Raw genomic sequence first — 27880 nt, forward strand, 5'->3', positions numbered from 1 at the left:
TCTATGTTAAATATTTGACCAGCCGCTGGCCCATGTTCACAACGCATCAACAGAGACTCTTGAATTCTCTGTTGGCTCTACACATAATGACAGGTGTCATCTTACAGATATTCGTCACACCCTAAAATTTGCATCGAACTCTCTTTTACAGCCATCCACTGCCCAACGGCGTGGTTCATTACACCACTGCAAGCGTTTCTTAGCGCTGAATAGAGAAATATATGGCTTATGAAGAGCTGCTCGACCATTTTACCCCTTTTCTTTTTAACTCAACAGTCATTGTGCTAGTGCACTGCTGGTAGCACTCTGGAACGTACGCGGTATTGCATCCGATGACGTCATCCGGTATTTTACAAGCAGCCTCCACAATGCTCGATGGTCCCCGACCGTCCGTACGTAAGGTCTGCCTGTTCTGTGTTTAACTGCGACTCTTCCCTTGTGTTTCCACTTCTCAGTCACATAGCCGTCAGCTTGGGCAGCTTTAGATAGGTTGAAGTAGAGCTGAAGGGTTTGTTATTTAGGTGATGCCCAGTGAGTAGTGTACAGTACGTTCAAAATCAATGAGTTCTGTTGAAGACTCACTCTGCTGTTGCTACTTCTCTGCTGACAACGCAGTATTCCCCGCCTCCCTCTATACGGGCGTCTCCGCATCTTGTCACATCTAGTGGTCAATTTCTTATTACTTGGGCGTGTTTTGGTACTTTTTAACAGAAAGTGTGTGGTATCTCTAAGAGTAGAGGGCCACAAGTCAGCTCTGGTCCTGTCTATGTTACCACGATGCAAGCTAACCAATCAGATGCTGTCGTCTGACGGCTGTTCCGTTGAATATTTGAGAGATTTTACCTGTGGATGTTGTTTAAGCATTCTTACTTGCAGTAGCGTTTTCCTTCACGAAAGTTAAAGTCAAACATCGGGAATACGTAAATAATCGAAATTTGCTGATCTTGCCTTATCTCCCTTGAACGTAATCTCTTCTTCAAGAGATCATCCCTTGAGCTAGATGAGGAAAAATTTGTCTGGCAAGAGATATTCTGAGGACATCTGGAACCATGGCGAGCTAAGCACCGAAACCATGTTTTCACTTTATATTTTCAGTTCGCCCATGCTTTTGTTATTCGCTCGGTTTGCCATGAAGTTTCTTATGTGTCTCTCTTCGTATTTCCTCTGTGGCTCTCTGGAAACTGCAGGTACCATATCTACCACTTTGTTTGTCATTTTCTGTGTATAGTACATATTAAAGATGAATTAGGTGCTTCAACAACGATATTAAATCAACATACAAAAAGATTGTTTGGCGACGTCACAGTTTCCGAAAAAAACTCTAGTGACTTTGTTCATTACCCTGGAGCACTAGGTAGGACATCAACCCATACAGTCACCGGAGTATTGAACGGTAAAATGAGTGGACGAAGCCCAAACAAAACAAACTTACTAACACCGCAACAATACGTTAACAGATGTATATACAATAAGAAACATCTTAGACAAACAGGAAAATCCGAGGCTCGTCCAAAGCACTATATATAAAATGGATTAGCTCGAAAACGTAAGCATTTGGGGGGGGGGGAGGGGTAGTTGTAAGCTAGAAACTAATTTTGTTACAGGTGCTGGGTGTAGAAGCCCATCTTTAGCTTGTTGCCAGCTAGCGACTGTTCTTCACGGTGCGACTTAACTTGATTGACGGGTAATATGCCGCTGTTTAGCTGGCTGCTGTCCCGCGGGGTAGTCGAAAAGCGTGCGGGTTCATTCCTGCTTGGTGATGACTGGGTGTCGTGTGTTGTCCTTAGGTTAGTTAGGTTTAAGTAGTTCTAAGTTCTAGGGGACTGATGACCGTAGATGTTAAGTCCCATAGTGCTCAGAGCCATTTGAACCATTCCTGCTTGGAGGCTTCCACTGGTAGATGGACAAGTGTCGCTGGCTGTGATCCTAGTTCGGAAGCTACGGTACACACGTCAGAGTAAGCAAGGAACTCCTGAAATGTCCCTCCAGCAGTGAGGTAAAGAGACCTACAAGTTGATCGGATTGTCAACAGCACAAATTGTAACATCTATATCGCATTTGATAAGGAAACTAATTATACATAGGAAATATCTGGTGATGTCTCCTCTTAGAAAGGCAGGTAGGAAGTGGGTTAAGCAGCGGGTTCTTAGGACCAGTTCGATCCTTTTGGAAGAAATGCTGTCTCTATCACCAACGCCTGTCGTCACCACATGGGAGTGATCGATTTTGAACAGTTCATCCTTAACGGAAGAATAATCGCTTCTTACTATGACCATAGCAACGACCTTGCCGTTGTGGATACCAGTTCCCGTCAGATCACCGAAATTAAGCGCTGTCGGGCCTGGCTGGCAATTGGATGGGCGACCATCCTGGCCGCCATGCACTGTTGCCGTTTTTCGTGGTGCACTCATCCTCGTGATGCCATTTGAGGAGCTACTCGACCGAGTAGTAGCCGCTGCGGTCAAAGAAAACCATTCTAACGACCGGGAGAGAGCTCTGCTGACTACACGCCCCGCCTGTCCGCATCCTCAGCTGAGGATGACACGGCGGTCCGATGTTTCCGATGGGCCAGTTGTGGCCTGAGGGCGGAGTACTTTTACTATTACCAAGGATTAGGATAGAGAATTTTCAGTTATCCGTCTCCATGTATCTTTTAGAGACATATTCGGATGTCAATGTAGCTTCGTACACGTACACACAATTGGCTGGTATGTAGAGTTGCTGTTCCCTGTGATTTCTGGAACAGTCACTAGAGACCTTAATTGAAGGTCGTGTGTAGTGTCGTCACCAGGCCTGGTAGCGTATATAAGTGGCTTGAATAGCGTCAGATGTTGAGTGGCCACTATGGACACAGAAATGACCCATACACCGTTGAGACGGTGTTATAAGCAACTAACAGATTGAATGATCGCTCATTGTGCGTCTCTATTTGGCAGTCTGGTCTAATCGTACAATACCCATATACGAGGCATAGTTTTATGTGATAGTGACTCGATGTCCAAGTGAATGGGAATGTAAGCGTGGGCATACTCGTCGTCAAGATCCTACAAACTAGGACATTTCTTATCACATCAGCAAATAGTCACCGGAATACCTACAGAAGAAACGAGTGGACGAAGCCCAAACGAAACGCAAAACACATTTACAAACGATTCGGTAATACATTAACAGAAGTACAGATATTTAAAAACATCTTATACAAACAAACAAACAGAAACACGTCTGATCTCTACAAAGAAGGATCGACGAATTGTGCACAAAGCAATTGGTAACCCTTTCACACTTGCGCCTGCCATCCGAAAACTAATAATGGACTCCTTCCAACACTGTGTGTCACCCCGCCCCATTAGTCTGGGGACTGCAGCAGCCAGACTAGAAAACTGACGTCTCATGTATAAGCTGCCATTGGCACCACAACAGAAACAGTTGTTTTTGGAGAGGTTGCGTGACCGACTAATACGTACTGCTGATGAATGTCATCGCGTTTTGTTCAGTGATGAATTCCGAAGGCGAGTGTCATAGTGACCTCGGCAAAGGCCCAGTTCTGACAATGTGGTATTTCTCCTTGTGTTGTGGTATGGGGAGCCATCGAGTGTGAAGTCAGGTCACAGTTGGTAGCAATTGATGGAACTGTGACGGCAAATGGTTACTACATGAACACCGTTACCTCATATGTTACCCTTCATGTGAGAGTATTGTGGCGACATTTATTAACAGGACAATGCTAATGTACACATGCAAAGTGTCTGTAAGAACTGTTACGTTGAAGTACTCTTACTGCCAGCAAGATACCCAAATGTGTAACCAATGGAATATGTGTGGGTCCAGTTTGGATAACAGCTGCGTCTCAGTGGCAATTTCAACAGTCGTGATCCACTTGTCTTCTGAGTGGACACGACGGCTTTATGACTCCATTTCTAGACGAATCAGTGCTGGCATCGAATTCAGAGGCGATAGTGATAAGTGAGTTCATTCTGTTAAGTTCTTTGAAAATTTGACTCAGTATAGTATTCACTGAAATAACATCACATACCCTTTCAAACATTAAAGCTTCATGCTAATGTACACATGCAAAGTTTGGGTGTTTAACTTTTTTTTATGAGATGGTGCATACAAGGAAACTGGTATTTCCACTAAGGTAACTGCCAAAAACACCCAAGATATCCGTTGACGACGTCACTGAAAGGTGCTCAGTCTATTACACATACCATGGTAAATTGCAGAGAATTTCTCTCGCTTCATTGATATCTACCTGCAGACTCGTCCCGTCCCTTTCTGTTGGCTATACTCGCAATGCACAATAGCTGCCGCTCCGCACTACAAGGACCAAACTGAAAATGATAAACATACCAGTTTCGATAGTACAGGAACAGAAACGACTGGTAACACGGACTCACAAACAAGTGTTATCAAAATAGGCTCTCATAGTGACTACGTAGTCTTCCCTGGCGTGATAACTGATTTTTTCTTCTCGATCTGCAGCCAGGTCATGAAGTAATTTTGACACAATATTCCCGCGATCCCCCTGCCCTCCATCTCGAGGCGACTAAGATGTTGCACGAACACGCCGGGATTGAAATGAGCCTGCGCACTTTCTGATTTCAGATTCGTCAAATTCGCGCAACAGCTTACTCACCTGAGGTGGACAGCGGAAGTACTGTGTCAAAATGATTTCATGATTCGACTACAGACCCAAGAAGAATACTATAGGAGCTCGTAGTATTGAAAAACGAGAATATTCTAAGTGAACGCTAGGCACCATGGGAATTCTAATTTTATTTAACTTTGAATACACCGTGAAATAACTTACCTATATCAAATTTTTACATGCTCTCTCAGGCAGTGAACCTTCTTAGGTGACTGGAAGAAAACGCAGGTTTCATTCGTTTATACGAAAGGTAGTAGAGGAATGCGGAGGATTAACAATCTTATAGTGTCAACAATCTTACAGTGTCAATGTTGCCGGATACTAGAGACTATTCTGAATTCTAACAAATACAGTTTAACGTCCTCCATTAGTTAGTGGACACATTCCAGGCCCAGTCTGCTCCTACAGTTCGTGGCATCTACAGCTCCTCCTACTAACATAAATTTTATTCCCTGATTTACAGCCTCATGCGCTATCATCCTATACCTTCTGCTACTCATCGTTTTCCACATACTTCTTTCCTCGCCGATTCTACAGATAACCTATCCTTTCATTTTACCAGTCTAACTAAATTTAAACATCCTTCTGTAGCGCCAAATGTCAGATGCTTCGATTCTTTAATCTTCCGTTTTTCCTGTGATCCACAATTAGTTTGAATACTAGGCTGTGTTTCACACGACATTCCCAGAAATTTTTTCCTCAAATAAAATATCATGTTTGATACCAACAGACTTCTTTTAGCGAGTAATGCTCTCTTTAACTGTGCTGGTCTCTCTCTTATATGGTTCGTCTATCATGCGCAGTTTTACTCCCAAGGCTGCAGAACTACTTCACTTCATATGCTACGTCGTTCTCCACTTCGATCTTAATCGCTATTCCAGTTTCTGCTGCTGATTATTATATGCGTCTTTTTTTTCGATTACCATTTCATAAACCCTTCTCTAGTCATTTAGGTAGTCCCGTAACTCTCCATAATTTTCACTGAGGATAGCAATGCCATCAGCGAGTGTTGTCACTGATTCCGTTTCTTTATTTTCCCTTTTTTTTGTCGATGATACACGACTTTTTCTATTCTGAACCCCTTTTTAATCTAAATAGTTCTCTCATAGTATACCATTCCCATTGTCCATCTTGGTTCATTTTCCGGCCGATAAATGGGATGAAAGTATTCTAAAATCTCTCAAGTATTGCTTCAATTATGAAGCATAACGTCAGAATTGCCTCTCTGCTTCCCTTAAATTTCCTAAAGACAATCATCATCATCTAACAGAACCACAGCTTTCTTTTCCATTATTCTGTACAATATTATTGTCAGCAACGCCAATGGGACAGCCGCTAATCTAATTTTGCTATACCTCTCGCTCGTATCTACCGTTGTTGCCTTGGGGATTTTGGGAATAAAATTATTCTAGAAAGTAATAATATATCCAGTCTCTAAGTGCTTCACACCACGTCTTAACAACAGACCTACTGCTACTTCCCTTAATGACTTTATAAATTCGGAAGAAACGATGTTTTTTGCTTAAAATAATCTATAGCATATCTCGAACAAACGACTGGTGGCCACCTCCCACAATAAGATTAGATATTTGGAGTAGTGTCATTTACTTCTTCTTCCTTCCTTGTTAGAAAATTCTCCAAAATTCTGTCAGGGTGTGACTCAGATATTAGATCCCCTATGTCTTTTAAATTGTCTGTCATTTCCTCTTCCATCACATCCATCCGTCTCTTAGAAACACTCAGTTCACTCCATTATCCTATCTGCTCTTTGGTCTGCTTTTAAAAGCGGATTTCTCTTGTTCACTTACTGTTGATGCCATTGATTTCAATTTTCTATATGCTGTACCAGCTCTTCTGGCACCCATTCATTTTTCGAATTCAGCACATCTTTTTGCGGCAGCAAATTCACTTTAGCTTGCCAGATTTCCTGTTACTGTATTCCTTTCTTTTCGTGAACACTTTTATATTTGGTTATCGTCTATTAACCCGTTATCTGAGGTTTCATTGCAGTTACGTTGCTTCTGCCTATATCTATTCATCTTCTGTGGTTACCCTTATTAGATATTTCTACTCTTTTTCAGCTGAACTGCCAGACCGTGAAAAACATTACGGCAGCATCTACAGCTTCAAAGACGTTGAAATTCAGATCTTCATTCCTCACTACTTCATCACTACATAATTTTACGTAATGATTGTTCCTGACAGTTCTTTTAAACTTGAAGGTACTCTTCATTATCACCAAATTGTGAACTGACTGTACACTTAATAGTATCAGTATCTCTGTGCAAACAATGATGTAATTCCGGATTGACACCGGGTCCTGTCCAATTACATGTCAAACTTCGGAAGACTTGAACAGACTATCTGCTATCACTAGCGGAAATGTCGTATAGAACTCAAGAATTCTTCCGCAAATATTATTCCTACGACTGATCTAGTGTCCTTCCGCAGCTCTATTCCTAATCCATCACTTCCTGTCGCGTTCAGACATTCTTCATTCTTTGATCTTCCTGAGCCTGCACAAACAGTGCCCTCACAAACACTAATCTCTTCATCGTCCACTTATGACACGGACTGAGAAACGAATTATTGAGTAATAGAACATAACACGTTATTTTCGGCAGCGAATAGTAGTAATGTCCTCAGGAGTCCAGCATACTTTCATCTTTGTATTGGAATTGCTTACAACCTTGTAAACGGTACAACGAACCACATCCCCCAACCCCTCTCCACTCTGTCATCCGTTCAGAGCTTAGTACATTAGCCACCAGTAATACGAATGAGGCACTATAGTGAAGTCCCATCCTTTCTTTGCTCAAAAGTATCTGAAAGACTTGAACTATTTAGCAAAGGACTACGTCACACAGATGAAAAAGTATCTGAATTGAACAAAATGTTCTCAACTATGTTACTATTACTGACATACAAAAATCGTATCTGGACTAACTGACAAGTCTCATCTGTAAATTTCAATGGAAGGTATGTATCACTTGTTTTGGAATATTGTAACATGCGTCAATATAATGTATGTCATATATATCACATAATTAAAACCCAAAGTTTGCTTTTAAAACATAATTTGGGTTTTAGTAGTATGTTGTTGCTGAAGATGAGTTTACCTTTAAATATTGTTTACAAACCATGAACAGCGTGAAGTGAAATCAGATACTGATGTACTCCCCAGTTGCTTACTCTCATCAGCAGAAGTCTACAAGTGTAAAAGCGTTAAAATTTATAAATATGTACTAGACTTGATGGTGTAACACAACATTACATGAATAATTATCCACATTATTGATGCTTGTCAAATGTCAGAATTTATGGCAAATCATCAGCAACTCAAAAAAGTGTAAAGTTTGTATCAGATTGATGTTGAAACCACGATTGTGAACTCTATAGAAACCTATTTTCTTGCCCAAGCACATATGGCCTGCTAAACAGGCAGAGATACTACTCATACAGTATGAGTATAATACTCTACATAAATAGTTAAAAACAAAAATTAGCTTATGAAGTATAATTTGAGTAAAAGTATAAAACGCACCCTCCATAAATAGTTAAAAATCAATCATTGCTCTCACAATACCATTGTTGAATTAGTAATATATAGTTGAGAGAGATAAGTCTTACTATAAATCCTATTCTGCAATACTCCACACATGCAAAATATAAACTGTTCCTTTAAGTGGGTTAAGACACATCAGAAGTTCAAGTTAATTTTTTTCCACAGCTATAGTGCTTTTCATGTGCCACAATGTTCTTTCCATTTCTAAAATGTCTACAAAATTAGGCCAACTACGTTTAAATCAAGGACTGAGGTGTTATTTTCCACATACACATATATTCGTCAAATTATTGATTAAAAGTAAATACTCCAGTGCTATTTCCGCCCAAAAAGTTATGAATAACATGATAAAGTAACAGTTAATTTTAGGAATCGGGCCAAAGCGATCAGTAGAGTAAAACAAACCTGGCCAATCGTATAACTACAGAAAATATGTATTAGCTAAAATACTACAGTAAGCAAGTAATCACACAAACAAAGAGACAGTGTTACTTCTTGGTAGAATACATTAATTAGGTGCACTCTTCATTAAACCATATAAACCCTTAACCCATATATTTATACACATAAATAGCTTTTAAGCTCTGTTTTGTATGCAATAGAGATAATGTATCACTTCATACATCAGAAAAATTATCAGTGATATTGATTCACAGTAATTGCTTTTATTACAAGTGCCTCAGGCCTGCTGTGGGTTACATACAATAACAGCTTTCGACAGAGTTTGCACTATTCATGAGTGATAACTCTGGCACCAAAGTTCCCTGTACCTTTATAGCCCATATTTCCTATCATCATCAGTTAAATAAAACCATTATCTACTAAAAATATGAGATGCAAAAATGCACACACACACACACACAGACACACACACACACACACACACACACACACACACACACACACACACACACACAATAGCTAAAGGACAAACAAACCAAGAAAATGTGATATTAGGAAGGGAGTAAAAGAAGATAGTGTTTTACCATTCCAATTTTAGGAAGAAGATTCTCTTTCATTGCAATTACTTAAATCGCAAACTACATGCTTTGTTTATACACACTCATGAGATGACCAAAGATGACGAAATACAATGGTAGAGTCGATACCTCTAAAAAAATAACATTTATCACTTGTTGCGATATCTCTAAGGTTTTGGTACGATGTTTATTAGCATATGTAAGACGTCTATGAAAATTCAAACAAACTAATTTTTGTTATATGCATGATTTCAGACGCTCTGGAAGAACAAGGTAACTTCAAGTTAATATTCCCATATCTAAATTGTCTGTATAAAGTTTTAAAATATGTGCAGTTTGCATATTGTCTCTACTGATAAAAACTATTAGGTTATTCAGCACACCTTTATGACAAAATTTCAATAGGTGTACCACATTTACAAGGTCTATGAAGTATCAAAGTAAAAATTTACACTTCTGAATGCACACAATTTCCTAGCTTACTGCGTTGTACAAGACCTCCACGAAAATTCAAATGTTCAAATGTGTTTGAATTCCTAAGGGACCAAACTGATTAGGTCATCGGCCCCTAGATTTACACAAGACTTGAACTAACTTAAAATAACTTATGCTAAGAACGACACTCACACCCATGCCCGAGAGAGGACTCGAACCTCCGGTGGGAGGGGCTGCGGAGTCCGCTACAGGACGCCTAAAACGGCGCGGCCACGCCGCCCGGCTCACGAAAATTCCAGAAAAAGAAAACTATTTCATTTAGGGTTACACGTCATCTGCAAGCGCATAGAGTTTCAAATTAAATTTTTCTGTCGCTCATAAACCAGAGAAATTTTAACTGTTATGTTAGGAAACACTGTACATAGTTTTTTATGTTGTGTGTTAGAAATTACTCGAAAAGTCTATCAATCTGCCCTCCTCCAATGAATTGTGTGGAAGTATCCAAAAACATATTACCACCTAAATTGTATCAAATCATCACCAAAAGAATACAAACCACCCTAGAAGTGATTAAAATTACTGTAGAAGTATACTAGATTATCCCTGACATTGTATCAAATTACACCAAAAGTGTATCAGACTAACCCACAACATGAATCAAATTATCCCTAAACTGTATCAGCTTGCCTCCAAATCTCAGAGACACAACCTGGATTACTTAACTGTTTTTGCATTTCTTCGCAGATGCTCACGATTATAAAGTGTACATTGAAAGACTGTACGTACAACAGGCATTGTAGAAAAGTTGTTGTCAAGTTTTCAAAGTACATACTCAACAAAAAGTTAACAGAGTCCTCTTACTGATGGCTCTGGTAAGGCATGTGTGGTTGTATCCGATTCTTTACAAATGGAATGTGTAGGGGCCAGAGATGGCATTAATAAAATGCAAAAACTGGTCATGTAAGTAAAATAACTACTTTTGAAAGCATATGGGTGTTTAGTGATTTTTCGTTCCTAAATTGTGGAATTAGGTCTATGTGTTTCTCTGAAGCATTGTTTGCAGATGTTTAACATTTCTGACGTCTGAAATGTTCCGTCCTCTTGGGGTAATCTGATGCAGTCTGGGAGTAATTTGATGCTGTCGTAATTTGACACAATTTGGAAGGAATCAGGTATGCTTTTAGGGGGAAATTAGAAAAACCTTTTGGAATGATTTGATACAGTTTAGGGGTAAGCTGATACAATATTGTGGTAAATTGGTATACCTTTGGAGCTAATTTGATATACTATTGCAGTTATCTGACACAGTTTACATGTGTACACAAAACAAAAATTACTTACAGTATATAGACCGAATAGCCAAAGAAACTGGTACACCTGCCTAATATCGTGTAGGGCCGCTGCGAGCGCGCAGAAGTGAATCAACAGGGCGTGGCATGGACTCGACTAATGTCTGAAGCTGTGCAGGAGGTAAATGACACCTTGAATACTGCAGGGCTGTCCATTAATCCACAAGAGGCATCCCAGATATGATTTGGTGGCCAGAGGAAGTGTCTTAACTGAGAAGAGTGACACTCTGTAGCAATTCTGGAGTTGTGAGAGTTGTGAGGTGTCGCTTTGTCCTCCTGGAATTGCCCAAGTCCGTCAGAATGCACACTGGACATGAATGGATGCAGGTTATCACACAGGATGCTTACGGACGTGTCGCCTGTCAGAGTCGTACCTAGACATATCAGGGATCCCATATTACACCAACTTCATACGCTCCACACCTTTACAGAGACTCCACCAGCTTGAACAGTCCCTTACTGACATTCAGAGTTCATGAGATTGCTCTGTACCCATACACATCCATCCGCTCGATACAATTTGAAACGAGACTCGTCCGACCAGTTCAGTCATCAACAGTCCAACGTTGGTGTTGACGGACGCAGACGAGGCATAAAGCTTTCTGCCGTGCAGTTATCCGAAAGCCCATATCAATGATGTTTCGCTGAATGGTTCGCACGCTGACACTTGTTGACAACACAACCTTGAAATCTGCAGCAATTTGCGGAAGGGTTGGACCTCCGTCACGTTGAACGATTCTCTTCAGTCGCGTTCTTGCAGGGTCTTTTTTCGGCCGCAGCGATGTCGGAGATTTGATGTTTTACCGGATTCATGATATTTACGGTATACTTGTGAAACGTTCGTATTGGAAAATCTCCACTTCATCATTACCTCGAAGATGGAGGGTGTCCCATCGCTGGTGTGCCGACTATAACACCACGTTCAAGCTCATTTAAATCTTGATAAACTGCCATTGTAGCAGTAGTTACCAGTCTAACAACTGTGTCAGACAGTTATTGTCTTACATAGCCGTTGCCGACCGCAGCGCCGTATTCTGCCTGTTTCCATATCTATGTATTTGAACACGGTTTCCTATTCCAGATTTTCTGGTGCTTATTGTAATATGCAAGACTTGTACAAAAATTTAATGTTATTAACATACACTCATAACGTTAAATTCAAATAGAGTCACCATTACATATCTAGCAACATATATCGTATGAATGAAGACCCCAGACAATTCACAAGTGCTAATATTTGCTTTGAAGGTTCTTAGAGCAAAGTTATGAAATCTTACTTATAATATCATAAATTTTATTTATTTTCATCCATCATTGTGTTCGCAGAAGTCACATTTCTATCCCTTTCTTTGGTTACGTCATGAGTATTTATAAACAAACCACGTTGTCATGCTGTTTAAATGACATACTGTAATTAAAGACTTTGTTTCTTCTTAAACATGAAGCGATAAGATCTTCTTCCTTCGTTTGTAATATCTTGTTGGCTCCGTTTGTTGCTCTTTTACCTATGTTTTTGTGTGAATGTGTCTTTTCATGCCACACGTATTTCTTAGATGATGGTTTCGTTTAATAGACCATTACAGCATGCAATCTGTTAAGTATTACAGTGCGTTGGCATCACATATATATTATTGTTTACCAATGCAACCTCTATCAGGCCTCAGGAATATTAATAAAAGCAGTAACTATTAACCAGCATCACTAATTATGTTCTATAGTGTATCAAGTGATACATTATCTTTATCTCTCCTAAAACTGTGCTTGATAACAGTCTAGATGTGGAAGTATTTAATTTGAAGGTGTATTATGACTTAATCAAGAGTAAATCTAATTAAGTATGTTCACCCAGTAAACAATATGGTCTTCTTGTTTGTGTGCTTATCTCATCGGTGTAGTATGTTATCTAGGATGTATTTTCCGCAGTTATAAAGCTGGTCAGGTTAGTTTTATGCTACTTATCTCATATGACATACGTATGTCAACTGGTAGTTTATCATGTCCTTTCTAACTATTTAAACATGGAAGTAGCACTGCATTATTTACTTTATAGTTAACAATAAACTTTTAAGCACTATCTTGGTAAATATGTTTGTATTATGACATTTCTCAAGCTACATAAATATGAAAAATAATTAATTTCAGGGTGGTTAGTTGGTTGATTTGGGGAAGGGGACCAGACAGGGAGGTCATCGTCCCACCAAGTTAGGGAACGATGAGACAGGATGTCGGCCATGCCCTTTCAAAGGATGAATTTCAGTATATATTACGTCTTGAACCAACCATGATAATCAGATCGAACAACAGATTTCGCCACTTGTTGTTTGTGATATCAAACTTAAAGTTTCAGTTTATTCCATTTTGTGGTTTTGAAGTTTTGTGAAAAAGTAGTTGACAAGCATCACAGCTGTTTAAAATAGTTTGTAGTATGTTGTGTCTTACGCAAATCCCAGTTGATTTTATTTCGTGTTCTTCACTGTTTGAGGAATGGAATGAAAATGAAGTCCCATGCTTCTCGACAGTTTAAAGTTAAATTGATTTTCAGCAATATTGTAGGGGAAGGCGGGGAAAGACGGGGAGGTGGGGTAAGACGGGGAAGGGCTGTAAGCTACAGTTAGAGTGCTGCCATCTGTGGATAGCTACGTCAGCATCATCAATACACAGGTCCCAGTGTGTTGACATTGCTGAACCTTAGTTTCGCGGCGGTTTCTGTGAGGTTTGCAAGGTACTTTCAATTGTTATACTGATTTGCAATGTTTTACACCTTTCAAGGTCCTAAGACATGTGTTTCGTGATCATTTGACTAGACTGTATATATAGCACTGAGTAACCCGACAGCATGGTAGAGGTCAAGACGGGGTTTGGGCAAGATGGGGAGCTTCCCCGTCTTGCCCCTACTATTTGTCCAACCATTGCGTTCTTGTCGTTTCATGTGTTTACCTCGCTGGGGGTTTTGAACACGTACATTATACGTTGAATACAATTGTAAATAGAATGGTATTCGTTATTCCAACGTTTCGTAATTAATTACAAAGTATGCCTTAGGCTATATGGTGAATAAAAATACACAAAACGTGCAAAGTCAGTATTATTGGTATGCTTTAACGACTGACTAGTAGAAATATGGTATTTACTATATAATATAGGTAACCAGGAGTGATCTGACTCAATGGTACGTTCCACGTGTTTTATTTCAGATGGTTCGCAAGTATCGGCGACAAACATCTAGGCAAGATTGGTCATTGGAGTCAATGGAAGGCGCTGTAAATGCTGTTATGGAAGGTCGTATGGGTTCTTTCAGGGCTGCTCGACATTTCAACGTGCCACAGACAACGATTGAACGACATGTGGCAAAGAAACGTGCTAATCTTCGCTATGCAGTTGTGGAAAGGTTAGGACCAATCACTATTGTGTTTACCCCAGAACAAGAGGCAGAACTTAAACACTACTTAGATGGAAGGACAGTATTTTGGCCTAACACTTAGAGAACTTTGTGAACTTGCTTTCAGCTAGCTGAACGAAACACCATCAAACATCCATTTAATACTGCAGCCAAATCTGCTGGAAGAGATTGGTTATATGGGTTTCTTGCACGAAGTCCTACCTTAACAATACGAAAACCAGAGGCCACATCAATCGCACGAGCAATAGGGTTTAATCGAGGTGCTGTGGATCGGTTTTCGATCTGTTAGAAAGTCAATTAGACACATTCAGGTTTACGGGAGACAGAATTTTCAATTGCGATGAGACTGGTTTGACAGTAATTCCAAAAGGTCACACAAAGGTGGTTGCTTTGAAAGGGCGCAGACAGTTGGGAGCAGTTACTTCAGCAGAAAGAGGCCAGACTGTGAGTGAAGAAATCTGTGTTTCAGCGTCGGGGTGCTACGTACCACCTATGTTAATTTATCCTCGGAAACGATTGCAACAAGCGTTTGAGACTGGCCTGCCCCCTGGTGCCTGGGTAGAAGTCCAAGAAACTGGTTGGATGACGAAAAAACAAAAATGGGGTTGTCTTGCTGTGTTTGCCACCACACTGCTCACACCGTCTTCAACCATTGGACGTGGCATTTATGAAATCTCTCAGTAAATTTTACGAAAATGAAGTAAGATAGTGGCTTCGCACCCATCCTGGAAAAGTTGTTACGCTGCATCAGATCGCAGGTTTATTCGGCAAAGTCTTAATTCATTCACCTGCAATGTCCACAGCAGTGAACGGGTTTCGGAAAACAGGCATTTGGCCTGTAAACAGAAACGTGTTTCAAGAAAGTGATTACCTTCCCTGATCAGCTACAGACATTCAGCGAGCTCACACATCTGAAGTTACAGAAACGGAGGAACCAAATACCAGAGATGTTGTCAAGGCGTAAAACACCTGAACAATTAACAATTGGCGATCAAGCCTCTGTTTCGTCTAACTTTCAGGGTACCAGCCCTGAAATTGTGTTAGCCATTCCAAAGGTCGAAAAAAAAAAAAACGAAAGGAAACCATCCAACATGCGTGGAAAACCCGTTGTTTTAACCTAATCTCCTTTTAGGAGTGAACTATCTGAAGAAGTGAAACGAAAAGGAGTCCCAAAACGTTCTGCACGTAAACGAAAACTCTTCTCAAAGACGTTTAATAAACCTGGGATACCACCAAAAGGACATAATGACAACGAAAAAGTGACGAACGTTACTGCCGTCTTAACCACCCCTTCATGCTCAAGGGATAATAAACTGAGGTCGAGTGACAACAAGGAAGAGAGTGAAGAATGTTTATACTGCTATGACTTCTCTGAAGGAGGCTGGATACGGTGTATTAGCTGCGAGCGCTGGGCCCACGACACTTGTGCAGGGATAGAAAGTGATGATGACGAGGCTGTCCACACTTGTGTACTATGTGCAAGTAAGAGCCCTAAAACTAGTACCTGACTGTACAATTCGCAGAACCATGTTTCGAAACCTTATCGTCACATGATTTCGTTGTACCAGTCCTTATTTAAGCTTTAGAGATGAATTCATACTAGTTCCCCATCTTACCCCGCGTATGGGGCAAGACGGGGAATTGGTAGTTTGTTTCAGATCGAGATATTTCTAACTAAATGTAACATGTTTGCAGATTTCTTTGCATGCTATTGTAATTCAATGGTTAAGTAAACAAATGATAATCAAACTTACTTGAATTTGTTTATTTTGGTCCCTTTTGTAAGGGTTTAAATTTAGCTTCCCCATCTAGCCCCGCCTTACCCTACTATTAGCGCATTACTTACATTCTATAAGATGTGTCAGACAGTATAATGCATTATAAATAGCTTCCAATGAAATTTATTGACGCAACTTGTGAGGTAGTCTGTAAACTATTTTTTTAAGTCAGTAATTAAAATATAGTGGTCAATATTTTTGTCATTTCTTTAAGATAATTACTTTAAGTGTGCGAGTATTTTTATTAATAATTCAGGTTGTTTGAATACATCTAAGTACAGCCAGGATGCTGCTATGTGGTAACTGGCTATTTTATTTTAAACTTGGTACATTATGCATTGTGTGTTTATACACCTTTCTGTATCACAAAAATAATGGAACTTCACGTCATTTTTACACATTATTTAATGACTGCTTGGAAAGAGGAGGTATGGGGTGCATGGATTTATGAAGTGCAATTGAGAATGTTCGAATCTGTTAAATCTATTTAATGAAACTATAATCTGATTCGTTGCAGCATTTTAATACTTCACTGTAAAATTGAAGAGTGGTGGGGGGGGAGCGGGGAAGCTATACAAATAACAATTAAACTAGTTCCCCCCCTTCAGTTTTTGATTGGTTGTTTCAGTTCTAATACTTCAGTGTGATGTGTTGCAAAGAGGATGAGGGGTGTGGGACACAAAATGTGGGACATAAAAAACAATTGATGAAGTTCCCCTATCTTGGATTTTTTGATTGGCTTGTGACAGGGAATGGGACAGCGGATTTTTAATTTTCCCCTTAACAGTTATGTTTCGATTTGCAGTTCCATGTTTAGTCATGTGCTGTGATTGGTTGGAGATGATCGTGTGTGTGCTGCCGTTCTCGTAACGTTAACTGTGCCAATGATCAATGTGTACAAACATATTGTGGGCCAAAACAATTTTAATGTGGTCCCTGTATTAGACATTACCCATAAATGCTTTATCAAATGGGAACAGCAGCACTGTCAGCGTGTGTCCCGAGGATGCTATTGTGTTCAGGATAATATGGATGGAAGGAAGGAATGAAGATGAAGGAAATGAGTAATGCCCCCGAGGCGACACGATCATACAGACCAAGAAGAAGGTCCTTTTCGACATTGTAATAGTTGATACTCGTTTCAAAAGAACCACATACCTCTAAGGTAACTACAGAACACTCGGATAAAAGCAACCCTAAGTAATGTTAGTCCAGTGTGTTGTTGGAGAGCATTATCGTTGGGAGATCTTCAAAAATTGAGTTGTGAAAAAGAATTTCCACTTAATGCACATAAAATCCACTCCCTTTAAATGTACATAATAGAAATATTTTGCCAGCAAAATAGAGAAGCAACCAGACAGTATCCTTTTATGACATGTACATTTACAAGAAATGCTCTGAAAAAATATGTAATTGGGATCGCATGAAAGCTATAGCAGATCTGTTGTTGGGAAGGGTGTTCCAATCTTCAGGGAAACGGCACATGATTTTCATACAGCCAGTTCTAGGGCACTGCTCAAAATCCTTATTAAACAGGCGAGACATGAATTTTAAAACGGATTTGAAACATCGTTTCTGCAATCATAGCACGTTAGTACAAACCACATACGGAAGCGTAACAGAGATCCCCTATAAAGAATCGACCAGTAATATTTGGATAAATTTATGGAAACTGTACTTCAGGAACCATCCGTTTCTCTCGTATATCTCGCTTTGCAAATGCGAGAATAAGCTTTAGAAATGAACCACAGCCTACAATCCCGTTGCTTCACTTCATATGTGAATGAATCTCCGTTAAGACATACGTAGGAAATAGCTTGTGGGTGTGTATGTAGGAGTGACTCATAAGAAAATTTGACAATCTGCTCTAGCTAAAACTATCTGCCTTTATATGTGAGGCCATCAGTCGACCAAACTGAGCAATTGTAAGTTTGCATGGGGAGAGAGACTGAAGTTGATTGTTCTAGTTTCTTCGGGACGTTGTTTCTTTTGTCTTGATCTGGCTTTTTGTATTTATTGGCATATAATTTCTCTCTACTACGTCACAAGGGAAATAATTGTTCCCCATTGATCTCCTACGCACGCGATGAAATTACACTTCGAAATAAATAATCAGATAAGGTGGATGTACCGACGCTGCATTGCGCTGCGGATGGAGTGTAATTAACTCGCCGTTCCGAATAGACGGTGTCCCGTCCAGGCGAAGTGTATCGACCCCCTTCCTTCCTGGAGAGCGTGTAACAATGGAGGCGCGCTCTGCGCTTATGGCGGTGCGTTTGCTCGCAGTGCATTGTGCCGGACACGTTGACTTGAGAGTGGTGTCGGTGTTAGCACAACGGAGCGGCGATACAGCAATCAACGGCTAGCCCCGAAAATTTGTGGACACAGGCGGGCGTGAGCATGTGTGTGTGTTTTATGTGTGTGTGCGCACGGGCCCGTGACTGTATGTCATGTGTGTATACCAGAGGGAGAAGCGACATCGATTTCTACACCCTGCAGTGTCGCTCTTCTCGATCGCTGTTGCCACGTAGTAACGAATGTGGCTTTTAGTAATTCAAACAGGACAGTATCAGCAACTGTCATATGACAGAATATGCCATTTAAATTCCACATTAAGCCAGAGAATATTGCAACCCCATTACAAATTGGTTAAGCGGTACTAAACAAAGATAATAGTACGACAAAAACATATTCTTTGGAGTGCTTCAACGAAACCTGAGAAAAATAAAATAAGTATAAATACAGCGGTCAGTATCGGTAACTTGGAAACAATGATGGTAAGTACATTTCCGGTGTCATGGCACTACTTGATACGCCTTATTTTTGGTCGTACAACCTCGCCTCGTATGTGACTGCAAATTTACATAAAGTCGAGGAATATGTGTAATACTTTTCGACCATCGGATAGCAGCATTATCTGCTGAGAGACATTTCCATATGAAACTACTATTCAGTGGCCACAAAATCGACATCTGATTACAGTTTCACCACAGGAAAGAAAGTTTCAGCTGTAGAATTTTTGTACGAGTGACATAATTTATGATTTGCATATGTGGAGTATGTTCATGTTTGACTGAATAAACCATGAGATATAACACAGTAAACCTTCGTTGTGAAACAAACCAAAAGACCAGTGTATGCCAAAATAATTATCGATTTCCGAGGCTGAAAAAATTCTTCTCTAGCAAGTAACTGAAAACAGAAAACTCTGCTAATGGTTGCAGTCTCTATCACCCTCTTTACCACAGCTACCGGCGTAGGATTAATAACCAGCAGAAGAGTAGGCAAGATTGCTAACTTGTATGAGCGTACGAGGAGCGCAGATGGGAAGGGGCAGCACTATGAAACACGGTACCAGATCCAGGTGGAAGATACTCGAATCTTATTTATTAATGAGCATCATTAATTAAATTACCGAGTGAACAGAATGTTATACATATTAACGATATTATTTGTGGGACAAAATTCAGTCCATTTTGGAGGTTATGCCAAGTCAACCTGTTCACCTATCTCTGTTGATGATTGAACAATGCCTCTGTGTTGCTTAAGCCATTCTTTGGATATACTGTCCTAGTGAATTTCTCGCATGTACCCTGTGAACACTCCATACTAGAAATGCTCTCGTAAGTTACGGGCTACGTCACAAGACGTGATATTACAAGTTCCAGATCGTATATCGTATCACGTAACTTACGAGTATATTTTAATATGGAATGTTCTCAGGAAACACGCGACAGAATCTTCTGTCTTGCGTGGAGTAACATCTGCAATACTGTAGATCATTTCACAGACTGCTCTATCGGAACGGTAGTTTTTGATACTATTAACATTGCGAAGCTAAACAATTCTTTTATTCACAGTCGGTGGCCATCAAAATAACGATGCTACCGTAAACTCAATTTGTTACGCTTCGCACCGTGTTCGCTGCTACAGTGAAAGAAAATCTCCACAAATTTAACTTGACAAAAAAGAAATTCAGAAATTGCGTACTTTATTACATCAGTAATGCAACATACTACTAGCACGTGCGTTTTAGCGGAGATGTAAAACAGTACCGTTACTTGTTTGAGTATTTAACAAATGGTTCAAATGGCTGTGAGCACTATGGGACTTAACATCTATGGTCATCAGTCCCCTAGAACTTAGAACTACTTAAACCTAACTAACCTAAGGACAGTACACAATACCCAACCATCACGAGGCAGAGAAAATCCCTGACCCCGCCGGGAATCGAACCCGGGAACCCGGGCGTGGGAAGCGAGAACGCTACCGCACGACCACGAGATGCGGGCTGAGTATTTAACACCAGTTGCATGTTGAAATTTACTGCGGTAACTGGTGTGCAGTAGGAAAGAGTGAGATTGCTTCCAAGCATCAAATAAGGTGATCATCTTTGGAGTCCTAGTGGCAGACTGAAACAGCTCGAAAATATATACGAAAATCTGATATAGTGTGGTTCTTTCCGTTCTTCCCAGAATGACGCAACTACAAGATCAACAACTTGAAGTCTCAGCAGATCATCAAGTGCAGCAGCAGCGCGGTTGCGGACTGAAGCGCTTAGAACCGCTGGGCCACAGTGGCCGGCTCTGACTGTTATTTACCAACCACGTACAGTGCGCAGAAAGCTTCTTGACACATCACTACTCCATAATGTAGGAAGAACATCTCCTCCTCACTAAAAAAAACGGATGAGAGATTGTTAAAGGGCTACGCAGCTCCAGCTCTGCCGCTGACATTAGGGAGTTTGGTAGAGGTCGGGGGTGAATAACCTATGTGTTGGTGGAGCCCTACTTCTCGTAAACAGTATGGTGCTCGTCTCTAAGACCTGGGCATTCTTGGCGCAAGGTGGTGGTTGGGAACCAAGCGGACGCCTTCCGGTTCATCTAGAGGGTAAGGTCTGTCAGCCCTGGTGAGTTTTGAGGATGCTGATATTAGCAAGCAGCTACGGAGCCAGCCAGAGACCAGCTCCGCGTAAGCAGACTGTAGTGGCAGCATCGCTCGTCATGGAATCCCTCACGCTAGAAAGCACGAAGTCAGCAGCATTCGTACTAAGGCAAGTCATGCAGGCTGGCATGTAGCAAAGGCAGGCCTAGTTTCAAGAACTTGATAGCCCACCGCAGGACGGTGACCGGGATGAACTTCCTTCTTATCTGGCTTCAGACAGTGTCTGAAATGGACAATACTTGTGAGAGCTCAGTCTCCCTCTGTTTCTGAAACGAGAACGCTTCCCTTCCCGTTACGTCACAGCAGATCAGGGTAGAGACATGTTTCTTGGGATATTATCACAACACTGACTCTGTGATCCAGTCTTTCCACTGTCTGTCAATGACATCGAAGCCCTGTCTGTGCCATGGAAGAGTAGCATCTCCACTTTTCACGAGATACGGGTGATGACTTCCACGACGTCATCATAGTCCTAATATGGCTTCTTGCACAAGAACACAATTGGCCGCTGCCCCTGAGGTTTCTCGCAAATTCCTGCATTCATCAAAGGACTCCTCCGCTGGGCTAAGTGAAGCTGAGACCACTTTACAAGAAGTGCCTACAGTAGATAACAATACAATGTTTTGATGATAAGCTTTGGTTTAAGGGGCGCTCAAATGCGTGATTATCAGTGTCCGTACAAATTCAAAACGTTTTATTGTCCAATCTCGTCACTTTCACGAATGATGATGAAATGATGAGGACAACACGAAGTCCTCGAGCGGAGAAAATCGCAGAAGCGGTCGGGAATCGAACCCTGGACTTCTTGATCCAGAGGTAGATGTACTCCATCTAACTGTTGTGGAAATGACGTGCGATTGCCGCAAGCACAGCTTTCAGTCGTAAAGTAACTGTAGCTGATACCTTAATCCAAAGCTATGCAGTGCGATATCTTCTATCAAGAGATCGACCTGGTTTTTGAAGTTCATATTACAACACAGCACATAACTTTAAATGTTACCGTGGATTTTCTGGTAATAAGTAAGTCTGGTAATAAGGAACCATTTATCTGAGTGCCGGCTGTGCCGGCGAGTCAACCCACATACCGTCAAAATGATGAGCCATGAATCTCACGACTGCGTTCTTCTGTCTTCTAGTGCTCTAGGTCGCTAGTGTTTTGAAGTCTGATGCCGGTGGTTGCAGTTGTGCTGAACTTAGAGGTGGTGTTAGGTAGCTTCTATGTGCTCAAGGCCGAAACACTTCCCATACGATTTTGTTAAACATTCATAGCGAAAACAAGGTTCATTCGTAATGACTTTTACGATTTGCACCGTGCAGTTAATTTAGCTTTCTGGACTTGGGACTGTGTCTCACTTGTGGAAATTCGGCCTTTGTGAAGAGAGTAAGCCGAATCGGCTTGCTGTTAACTCATTTGAATGGTAGTACAGTCAATTTTGATACATACCTTATCAATAAACCTTTGTCACTACTTTTCGGTTTGTGACGATTACACATTTTATGACAGCATAGGACTTGTTTTCTGAGCACTTACATTACACGACTAATGTGATTTAACTAATTTCTGGGACTCTGTTACATATATTGACATTCAAATACGCTTTAAAAATCAGTTTCCCTTGCTACTCATTTTTCATGTTTAGAAGAATTACGTCGAATTGCAATCAGCAATTGGAATACAATAACTAGATGTGAAACATAGCATTTTCGTTCAGCAACCGATAGCATCTTTCTGGATTTCTAACTACAGTAATGATAATATCTAAAAGAGTAATAATCACTGCGAATATTATACTGAGCGTATGTTTCCACGCCTTTCAACAGGAAAGGTAGGCAGCAGGCAGAGATGGAGTCGCATACAAAATGAGCTCATTTAGCGCCTAGTGCCGTCTGTTACTGTAACAGATTGTGGCCTCATTCCCACTCCACTGCACGAAGCTGATATGTTTGGCCCTATTACTCACGTTTACTGTAATTTGATTTCCTTTTTCTATGCCCTTCATAAATCGTTGTGGAATAAACTAACCGTTTACTATCTACATAACTTTTCACAGTCCCTTTACAGTCAAGTCGCGCTACTGCACACATCAAAAAAAGTTTTGCCTCATCTCGGTTCCAAGTGTTCCGGAAACTGTACAGAAAACTGGTATAGAGATCAACATAAACATCATTTCCGCCCTTTTTGTTAATCATTAAAACCACACATTGCGTGTTGCACCACTATACAGTGAGACCTTCAGAGGTGGTGGTCCAGATTGCTGTACACACCGGTACCTCTAATACCTATCAGCTTGTCCTCTTACATTGATGCACGCCTGTATTCATCGTGGTATACTATCCATAAGTTCATCAAGGCACTGTTGGTGCAGATTGGACCACTCCTCAACGGCGATTCGGCGTAGCTCCCTCAGAGAGGTTGTCCATAAACAGCCCTTTTCAATCTTTCCCATGCATGTTCGATTGGGTCCATTTCCGGAGAACATGCTGGCCACTATAGTCGAGCGATATCGCTTTCCGGAAGGAAGGCATTCACAAGATGTGCACGATGTGGGCGTGAATTGTCGTCCATGAAAACGAATGTCTCGACAATATGTTGCCGATATGGTTGCACTATAGGTCAGAGGACGGCATTCACGTACCGTACAACCGCTATGGTGTCTTCCATGACCACCAGCGGCGTACATCGACCCCACATAATGCCACCCCAAAACATCAGGGAACCTCCACCTTGCTGCACTCGCTGGACAGTGTGACTGAGGCGTTCAGCCAGACCAGGTTGCCTCCAAACACGTCTCCAACGATTGTCTGGTTGAAGGCATATGCGACACTCATTGGTAAAGAGAACATGATGCCAATCCTGAGCGGTCCATTCGGTATGTTGTTGGGCCCATCTGTACCGCGCTGCATGGTGTCGTGGTAGCGAAGATGGACCTTGCTGCGGACGTCAGGAGTGAAGTTGTTCAATATGCAGCCTATTGCGCACAATTTGAGTCTTAACAGGACCTCTTGTGGCTCCACGAACAGCATTATTAAACATGGTAACGTTGCTGTCAAGGTTCCTCGGAGCCATAATCCGTAGGCAACGGCCATCCACTGCAGTAGTCCTCGGGCGGCCTGAGCGAGGCATGTCATCGACAGTTCCTGTCTCTCTGTATCTCCTCCACGTCCGAACAACATCGCTTTGGTTCACTATCAGACGCCTGGACACTTCCCTTGTTGAGAGCTCTTCCTGGCACAAAATAACCATGCGGACGCGGTCGAACCCCGCCATTGGCCGTCTGGGCATAGTTGAACTACAGACAACACGATTCGTGTACCTGCTTCTGGTGGAATGACTGTAACTGATCGGCTGTCGGAGCCCCTCCGTCTAATAGGCGCTGCTCATGGATAGTTGTTTACGTCTTTGGGCGGGTTTGATAACATCTCTAAACAGTCAAAGGGACTATGTCCGTGACAGAGTATCCACAGTCAACGTCTATATTCTGGAGTTCTGGGAACCGGGTTGTTGCAAATCATTTGTAGATGTGGGTAAATGGATTCGAGGGCCTAAATGGTATATTTAATGGAGCAGTTTTCTTTCAGGTCATGTCCACGCTTAGTTTCCCAGGCGATCTGCCTTAAAACCGCAGGACGAAAAAGTGTGTAAACGTTATTTCTGACATTTTGTGCTTTCCACCGCCTGTAGATTATCCATACTGTAGTATGATACCCTGAAACAGAAATTAGATGCCGTTGTGCAGAAACGAAGCTAGAGAACAGTTTAGGTCTTTCAACTTTCACGCCGAATATGTTTCTTCGGAGTTTTCCTTTGAAGATTCCGTTCAACTCTTACGCATTCGCTGACGGCACTGCTTAAATTTCAAAAAAAGAGGCAGAGAAATAAATACCTCAGCGAAGTGCAAAATGGGCGCTTAGGTTTCGTGAGAGCGTTATTAACAGTAATCGCAGTCCCTGAGGAAGAGGCTGACGTCGGACGAAATCGCTGCGTCAATGAAGGTAATCACGGTACTTAGCGCCAATTTCACTGCTCTCTCTCATTATCTTTCCTCGCAATTTTTCTATGTAGCTTGAAAGCTATTTTATTCGAAACAATCTCGTTCTGTCAAACTGAAACAGGAGGTATTTTATGTTATGAGGCTGGACTCTGGTGCTGTAAAACATATGCAGAATTCGCTTCATATTTACAGCCATTACAACATAATAGCAGTAAAATACTGTTGTACGGAGTTCCCATATAATAGATAGAAAATACCACATAAGAGCATTTAACAGACAACTGTAATAATTTCTTTTTGTTTAAAAATCAGCTAATTTGGGCTGCTTCTGTGTTGATTAGATTGGCTGCTCTTCGCCTATTCGCAGTCAGTATCCTCAGTTTGTCATAATGAAGACTGTGCTCCAGTGGTGAAAGTATTACGTATTTCAATAGATAAGGGTTAATACATGTTACATATACAAGTGAGTGCTGAAAACTAACGCTTCGGAATTTTTTTCTTCTGTTCTTATTATAGATTAACATATCACACGTCATGCACATCACTCGGTCGACTTTCCCGTTTCCCTGACGCAAACTGCAACACTCAGACGCTAGAGGGTTCCGAATTGTAGCGTATAGCACGGCAGTGTGTAACATAGCTATGTCAGTGCGTAAGAAACAGCGTGCTGTAATGCCTCATACAAATGAAAGTACGCAGTCGAAGAGTTTGTCTGCACTTCAAGCGCCCTCTCCCTCCCCATGGCAATGCCATACCATACGTGAGCGTTGCAGCATCTGTAACAATCCGACGCCTTGGGTTCATGGCCATCGATTAGCCTCTATCTAGGCCCAACATGGCCCGTTCCCTACTTCATTTGTTCCCAAAATTTAAAGAATACCCTCGATGACTTCACTAGGATAGAGATAACGTAGTCCAAGATGAGGTGAGGTTGTGACTTCGCCAATATACATTCCATAGTGACGGAAACAACAATCTGATCTATAGTTGGGAGAAATGTGTTCGTCTCCAGTGTGACCTGAAGGACTTGAAGAATAGATACGTCGCTAGGCTGACATGAAGAACATGAACAATAAAGAAATAGGGAGTTAATGTAGTTTGTTTTATTTAAGTAGCTTTGTTTTAATGTAAAAAGCTTGCGAGGCATTACTTATTGGTACGCCCTCGTAGATCTTGAGAAAATAAGTTTAAGCACTGTTTGTCGAAACCAATGTTTAATCTGTAACTCTTGTTTTTACTTAATTACACTGAGGTACACAATTTGTATTTAACACTCACAGACTTTGCGAAATTTTTGCCAACCCGTGCAGACATCGATATCTAGAGCACAGTTTTGTATCTGAAGCTTTATCAAAATCAAAAATTAGCAAAATATACATCCGTCTGAAGTACTATTATATTACAAATTCATAGCAGTATTCAAATATCTGTGTGTTACAAGACAAACAAAACACCGGCTGCACTACTGCATTAAATTGTTTTACATAAATAAATCAGAATTATATTTGGGATGATAATGCAGTTTATAATAAAATGTTTGTGTAATTACACTCTATCAATCTATTATTCTTTTAACATCATCCATAGTGATATCCAGCTTTCTAATCTTTGGGAAAAGGCTACAGATAATATTTACCCCAAATAAGGAACTTTAATTTTAACAAATTTTTACCTGTATGCTAAAAATCACCATGAATAACACAGAGTATTGCCAAAAGACGTGTCACACACACTGGCGTCATAAACAAGAATTTCGCTCATGAAAGTAATAAGAAGTAGACCGTGTTATTGCGATCATTAAAATCTTGCAGGACGTTATTCCAATAGTTTCTAATACTGAGAGGGAGAAATTGGTCCTATTTCTTTCTTTGACAATGTGAATAGTTGTTTTGTAAGTTTTAACAGGGATTCAAATTTCTACTTTACTTTCGCAACGTAATATGTAATCACAACTGAGAAATTCAGCATGATAGTCCAGCAAAAGATTTCATTTTCATTTGTCGGCAATGTAGTTGTAATGGTAATGAGAAGAACCATACACCACTCATATACAAATGTTTATATTCCAATATTTTACCCCAGTGTACAAATTGCAGTATCACATAGTTCAAATAATTTTCATTAGCGTCTGCTTTGGTTTATCCATCCTCCAAATGTACACCTCTAAACCCATCGTAATTTCCACGGAGTTTCAGTTCCAACATTCCACTTCCTACTCGACGGATTCAGATAAATACCCGTCACTGGGTAATCGATAAATCTGCACACATTTGATTTGCGCATGATGACCCAACACATCACTCGAAAAGTCATCTTTCACAGTTCCACAGATAATATGATTCATCTATTGGTATGGCCTATGGCAAATATTAACCACTAGTAATAGGACAGTTTCTGCGACTAAATATACTGCTTTATAATGCTCCCTACATGAGTTTCCATTCTTTTATGTAAGAAAGAACTTCAGTGACAACGTTATGTGCAAAAAGGAAAACATAACAATAAACATTTTAAAAAGTGAAGAAAGATAGCAGGTACAGAAAATTAAAATATTTGTTACATCGTTAAGTGAAATGGCGAGACATTAATTGGTATAATATGTAGCACGCAAAAAATTAAAATTTTTAGCAGAAGGTAATTTAATAAGAAACATGTAATTAATTTTGTTGAGTGCTATGAAAGGTATTAAGAGCTTGACATAATATGATCTATCGAGCAACAAATGATATTCACATATACGTCGATTGATATATATATATATATATATATATATATATATATATATATAT

This window comes from Schistocerca piceifrons, chromosome 5 (genome assembly GCF_021461385.2).
Source record: "Schistocerca piceifrons isolate TAMUIC-IGC-003096 chromosome 5, iqSchPice1.1, whole genome shotgun sequence".
NCBI classification, from domain to species: domain Eukaryota; kingdom Metazoa; phylum Arthropoda; class Insecta; order Orthoptera; family Acrididae; genus Schistocerca; species Schistocerca piceifrons.